The sequence below is a fragment of the Ischnura elegans genome, chromosome 2 (genome assembly GCF_921293095.1).
Source record: "Ischnura elegans chromosome 2, ioIscEleg1.1, whole genome shotgun sequence".
In the NCBI taxonomy this organism is placed as follows: domain Eukaryota; kingdom Metazoa; phylum Arthropoda; class Insecta; order Odonata; family Coenagrionidae; genus Ischnura; species Ischnura elegans.
The window spans coordinates 110,617,257-110,624,267 of record NC_060247.1 but is presented as its reverse complement, the minus strand read 5'-3'; positions in this window follow the sequence as shown (position 1 = coordinate 110,624,267).

Genomic DNA, 7,011 nt, shown 5'->3' with positions numbered 1-7,011 from the left:
GCATAACTTGCCAGATTTTTTAGTTCCTGCGTCTTTACATTAACAATATATTTTAGGTCAAAGCTGAATAAATTTAGCGAAAAACGACCACCCTCAATTTATTCTTCAAATAGCTAACTTTATCCTTGCGCTGTAGTTTCATGAATAGTTTTATTGGCAGAACTGTTATACCATCTTAATTAGCACTTCTTTTTCTTAAATTTGAAGGCGAAATGGCAATTATTCAGAAAAATCGATAATTGATCAATATATAAAGTTATGAATTGTAATGGATCACCGTCGGTTGCCTGGATAAAGACCGCGAAAACCACCCATAAAAAATAAATCAATATCTTGTGGAGTTGCCACCATGAACGATTTACCTAAGGATTTATTTGATTAAAATAAAATGTGGGGATTCACGTTCGCCGTTTACCTCATGGTGAAAAGATCCTAAGTTTAGATATGGCGAGTAACGACTCCGTGTCAGGTGAAGGTGGGGAAGCAGGCTTCGTGGGGACACCAAAGAACCGCAAGGACCTTTCATACAACAATCAATCAACATATATTCAAAATTCAAGATCAACTTACATGCAATTTAACCCTGATGAATAGAAAATGATATGGTTAGTGATGATTAAATGAACGCTGACTTGATATCGCAATTCACAATTTGACTTCAAATATTAAAACAAACAATTATTTAAACAGAAACCAGAATTCATGCCGCTAAGCGGACTTATTTCAATTACTGCACTTCATTATGGTACCCTCTCAGCTCCTAACTCGATCAATCCAAACCGTGAGTTCCTTCACGCGCATTTCGAATGCTTCCTATCTCATCTCGTTCTTCTTCCTTAGTCCCCATATTTTTGCACTGAAAAGCGTTACACTATCACATTCTATCTATCTATCACGCTGTCTATCAGTCTTCTCGAGTCTTTTTCGAAAATTTTAAAATACAATGTTACCACCATCTTCCTATTCATGATTGGCCCCTTTGGTAACAAATGTCTTTACTGTTTTATCCGTTTTCATATAATGTGCTGCCCAAATAGTTCTGCTGATTCACATGGTCATGTTTGTGACACCTTCGGCTTATCTTTATTCACTTATGGTTACCAGAAAATATCGCCCATAACATCGGTGGTGTTGGCTTCATGCGATTGTGGTGTTAAATTGCTTGAAAAGTGAATTCTTGTGCACTCAGAATATCACAGTCAGAACCATCACTTGTAAAACCAATCGTGATGGCCACTAACTGATTCTTATTGCAGCCCATCTTTTCGCTATAACTTTGTGAGATTAATTCCTAATTGTTGCTTTTCTTTCATTCTCATGCATTGGTTTACTCGTCCTTTTCTGCTATTTATCTTTGTCATCTTAGCTTGATGCCACACAACGCTTAAATTTTTCTTTAATACTTAACCCCCGTAGGACTTTTAAAATATTTTGAACGTCTATTACTATTGCGGTTTGTGCTGCATGGAACGATGCATGCTTGGCGGGAGCAAACAACGCCTGCAAACATGTGCAAGCACATTAGCTTATAACAAAAATATATATATTTATCAGAAAAACGGAAAATTGTGAGCAGACATGAGGATAGGATACTCAGGCTTAGTGGTACATTTGAAGTACCTCAATCCACTCCTAGAGGCCATAGCATCGTGAAGCCTAGCACCTCACTTTTACGACGCCTGTTTTATCGGCTCTAATTCATCACTCAACGAAGGTAAGAGCATTGATTTCAAATCCGCGCTTGTCACTCAGCTTACCCGGTAAAGAGACCGATGCCTCGGCGTGGAAATGAACAGCCCGCAATCTTACCGCAATTTTTTGGTCGGTCTCTGGCGCTTGTCACTCAGCTTCCCCGATATCATACTCGAAATCATACTCGAAACCTTCTAAAATAGCCCGCTAACTTACCCATTCCAACACATTCTTGCCTTCCTCCGGATGTCCGCAGCCACATTTTTAGCAAAGTTCACGAAATCGTTTATTTTAATCGCAGAATCAAGGAACAAAGACTTACTTGATCGTACGGTTGGTGTAAATACGACGAAAAAAAATCATTTTTTGCACTATGTAGTTTCGAATGTTAAAATTGTAGTCAGGGCGGTCAGTATTCGGGAGTGAGTTCCCCGCTCCGTGGGTCGAGTAGAGAGACCGGCGAGGGTGAGCGACTAGCGGAAAGAGGCGTGGACTATTCCCAACTCGTGACTACCTGTGACATGGCCCCACAAAACGAGCCTTAACCACATATTGAAAATAATATCAATGAGATAAAAATAATTATAATTGAAATTAATGATGATAATAATAATATTATAAAAAATAATTGTTATGATTTTGCCGTGAATTCCATAAATTATCGTGCCATTATTATTTAACCAGTGACAATCAGGGAATCTAAGAGTTGAAAATTATACAGCATTCAATTAAAATCAGCAAAATGACTGGAATTCTAACAGCCGATTCATGGCATTTATATTTAACCATATCAAATACCACACGTTCTTCCAGACAACCGACACATTTTACTCTTGTTTGAGGAGATCAGTATCAGGATTCGCAGAATCACAGAATGTAACAACTTCCATATTGTGGATGAAATATAAGTGGTGATCACACATATCAGTGACGTTCCGAAAACAGAGTCCCTCCTCTTTCGTGACCACAGAAAATTTGAAAACAGCAGAATGTTTGAGGTAATAGATAAATTTATATGATATTAACAATTTATAAGAATGATAACAATATAATATGCTAGAATAATGACATTTAATAACTAATAATTCGAAGTTTTATCTTAAAAAATCAAGCAAATTCACATCTTAAAACAAAATACATAGTTACCAGGAAAATTTCACCCTCATTATCACAAAGGAGTATGCAGCATAGTATCAATTTACTGGCCAGTAAACGGTATCATGATTTTTGATTTGTCTGAGTTATCCTTCCCGAGTTCAACCACTTGCCTCACGCAGGCTGAGATCTGCTCATGTCTCCTGCGAGAACTTTCAAATATTAGTTCACAGCAGGTAAAAATGGTCAGTTCGTGTCGATACAATTTGAAAATTTGAATTTGTTGTAATTTTTTAAAACTTCCTAGAGCAACAAAATAATTATTTTCCTTAATGAAAGACCTTAAAAAGGAGTATTTGTATTTATTTGCCATCCTCATCTCCGGAGAAACGGCGGATAGTGAATGATTGAATAAAACCTTTTTTATCACCGATGTACCCTTTGGGGCAAAAAGCTATAAAAATCTCATATTCTGCTCAACAGACATAATCCACACCTATGAATGAAATGTCAATTTACATAATAGTCATAGTAATGGTAATGTTAATTTACGTATCGGAGAATAGGTCAAAGATATGCAAATGATATGCAAATTTGTTTCCCAACGTTTCGATACATTATTAATATCAATTATGTAACTATAATTCAAGACGGGCGGATCCAGGTTTTTTTCTGGGGAAGGAGGGGACGCAAGGGTCTGACAAGCAAACGATCTTCTCATACTTGAGATTAAAAACAAGATTCTATAATTATTCTACGAAATTTTTTTGAACTTGAAATTTATTAATATGAACGTAATGATTGAGGAACCCTAATACACAAAATAAAACGAACGTAATGATAATAGAATTAAAAAAATTATCTATATTTTAAGCGTCGATTGGGGGGGAACGTGCCCCCATGCCCTCTCCCATAAATCGGCCTCTGCTCAAGGACGTTAATCAAAATTAAAAAATTAAGGCCAAGAAGAAGAAAAAAATAAATAACAGTTATAATAATTTATCGAAATATTAATTTACCTTTAAACGGTGATCTGATATAAGGGGGTGAGAAGCCGAGGGATACAAAGAATTTTATTTTCTAAACAGGGTTAGGTACAGAAATTAAGTAAACAAAACAGACGAGATCAATCAGACATTTAGTGGTGCATTTGATTTTCCAGTCAGTGTTAGCACTGGACAGAAATTCACCCGCATCCCTTGCCTACCAAGATTTTTTATATTCCTTTTATCAATTTCTGCACCTAACAATGTTATTAAAAATGGCTTGGCTTCTAAATCCCTCAATTATGAGAGGGTGCTGAATTACAAAAATGGGAAACGGCAAAAATATTTTATGCTTTCCCATCGAATTATGTGGCTAATTTTCTCTCACTATTCCCAACAGGCTGGAAACTAAATTTTTCCAAAGTTTCGAGCTCCAACTCGGGGCTCATCCTCAGGGTTGCTGAATGTCGTTTCGAGTAAATAAACCATCTCGTGGAGTTATTTGCTTTTTCGCTTTATTTTTTAGTTTTTTGCTTTAAGTTTTTTTGGTTGCATTGTTACAGTAATTTGATGCATAAAACTATATAGAATTCAATAAAAGTCATGGTATGTGTTACTATATCGCATCAGTTTGTCAACTTTCTTTGGGGATATGTCGTGGAACAACATAACAAATGATCGATGAAGATGTCGTATTGCCCACAATTTCCTCCGAACCATAAAGGACTTAAGAAATGTTAATCGTATTTTCGTTGAGCATTTCTGGCGAGAAATTGTTGGCGTATCGCTTCAAAAGCGAAATTGACAGAATTTATTGCGACTTGCGACAGTTACATATGTTCTTCAGAATACTACTTCAAATTGTTTTACGTTTATTTCGAAAAATATACATTGTTTTCAATTAGTAGAAAATACTTATTTAAATAGAAGTTCATTATCTAGCGCATTACGTATTTCATCAATTTAATTGATATTAAAAGTGTAGAATAAGGTCTACAGGTAATCGAATGTACCACCAGGCAAGCATAATGCTGTTGCGTACCGACAATGTAGTGTTTGGAAATACAGCTTCGGGAACGTACTAATTAACCCATGAATATTCTTCGAAAGTATAAAATAGAATACAAAAGAGTACCTCTATTTTCAGGGTCCAAAAAATTTACTTCGATACATTTTCCAAAGGTCCAATTAGCTAAATTTGAAAACGCAACAGAAAATACATCTATTCATGAAGTCATTGCAGGAGGATAAAAATTAGGATGCATTCTTGAACAATTGGTGATAGCTACGAGTGAGTCTGTAGAAGTTGCAATGCCATCCTTCCAAATTCACTGAAACTTAGGTACTAGGAACAAGGATTATTTAATTATCCTGATACTAATGATTCGAATTGCATTTGGATTATAAATGAAACATTAGTGTCTAATTTTCACTAATCAACTCCTTGTTATTAGTATGGATGAGGCTATTAAATGGAAAATCTACAAAGAAATGAGCATTAAAGAGTTTTGTGTGTGTCATTCGACATGGAATTTAATCTTCTTAAATCAAGGCATAAAAATTTATTACTTAAAAAATTATGGACACTTTATGTTAGGAAGTATTGCAAAAAATTCTCAAGAAATTAAAAATCAGTAGGTTATAGTATATTTTAAGATTTGAACTTTTATCGTTATTGCCTTGTTTTCATCTTCAAAAACCAATGATGATGAGACGTGATTAAAGTAAGTTTGACAAAAGGATTTGAATTTTCATTTTTGGCTTCAATATTATCATGTGCTAAAAACTAATATATTAATGAACCTGGATTAACATGGGATTAAGAAAATTAAATCATAACAATGATAGAAGATAACAACAAAATTAAATGAATCTGAATTGAAGAACAATGCCTACAAATCATCTCCTTTTCCAAAAAATGCACCTCGACGATGCGGCAACCTTCAACAGATTCACTCGTTAGAATCACTTAGAATGATGGAATTGATGGATTTACTTTCGGCCACATTTCGTTTCCTCGAATTATCCAAGCTCTACCCTTTACTTTTAGACACAAATTTGCCTTTATATCGGCATAATGAAGCCATCACCCTTCGCAATCACTCGTTCAACTCTAATGCCACATAATTCACATTACGATTTTTCTAGCGATTGTCGGAACTATCGTGCATTCACACGACGATTGTTAAAACCTGTGCTGTCCTCTAGTGCTGACATCTAAAGTGGACGAGAAATTGACGGTTAGCAAAGCTGTTGAGGTATGCAGGGACAAGATATTACTGTGTTCAACGTGTACATATCGAATCATTTTTCTTCCGCCCATATTATTCCTTCCTAGGACAAATCCATAAAAAAATAGAGCTTCACGAGCTTTTCGTCTTTCTCTTGTCGCTTTCTTTTCCGGTCTCCAAGCGCCTGACCATCGTAAAGTGGCAACGTTCGGAACTACGCCAACTATTGTCAGGACGATCGCTCGGACAATCGCAATGTTAACGAGGCATGAAGGAACCTTTGCAAGTGTTTTGGGGTGCCTCGCTGAGGCTGCTTCCGTTAAGATATCACGCACACACAATATATCACACACACTCACAACACTTACTCCGTGGGCTATACTCCGGGAGAATCGCTCGAAATTGAACGATGGAAATGCCATCTGGACGGGAGAAGTGTACCGGTTTCGGAATCCAAGACTTCCTTCTCAACGAAACTGAGGATTTGAGCTTCCCTTCAACAAACGTTGAGTGATGCAGAAACAATGTACACCGCTGAAATATATAGCTTGAAGGGGGTGGGGTTTGGGGGTGGAAGAGGAGAAGGGAAATTGGGGTTGAACGTAAGGCGTTGAGGGGGTGGGGGGAGGGAAAGGGGGAGTTAACGGATGGAGGTAAAAAAGAGGGGGGGAAAGGTTAACTTTGGACGGAGGTGTGGAAGGGGGGGGATGTGTCGTGGGAAGTTAGTCATAATCTTGTTTGAGCATTAACATTTTATATTAAACGGCTGGTGTCCTAACAACCCCTGTCACACGGCTTTTGTAGGCGTTTGGAAGAGGTAGTCTTGTGGTATAGTATGTAGATGTAGATAGTCGAGGTAATGCACACCTGCCCTCAGCATAAAATTATTTGGAAATATAAATTTTTGTAGGACCTCTGAAAGGTTGAAAAATTTGTTAATATCGTGAAAATTCCCTTCATCGATAGTTTCGGGAGGAAGGCAGCAACTGAAGTAAACTTGTGATGCA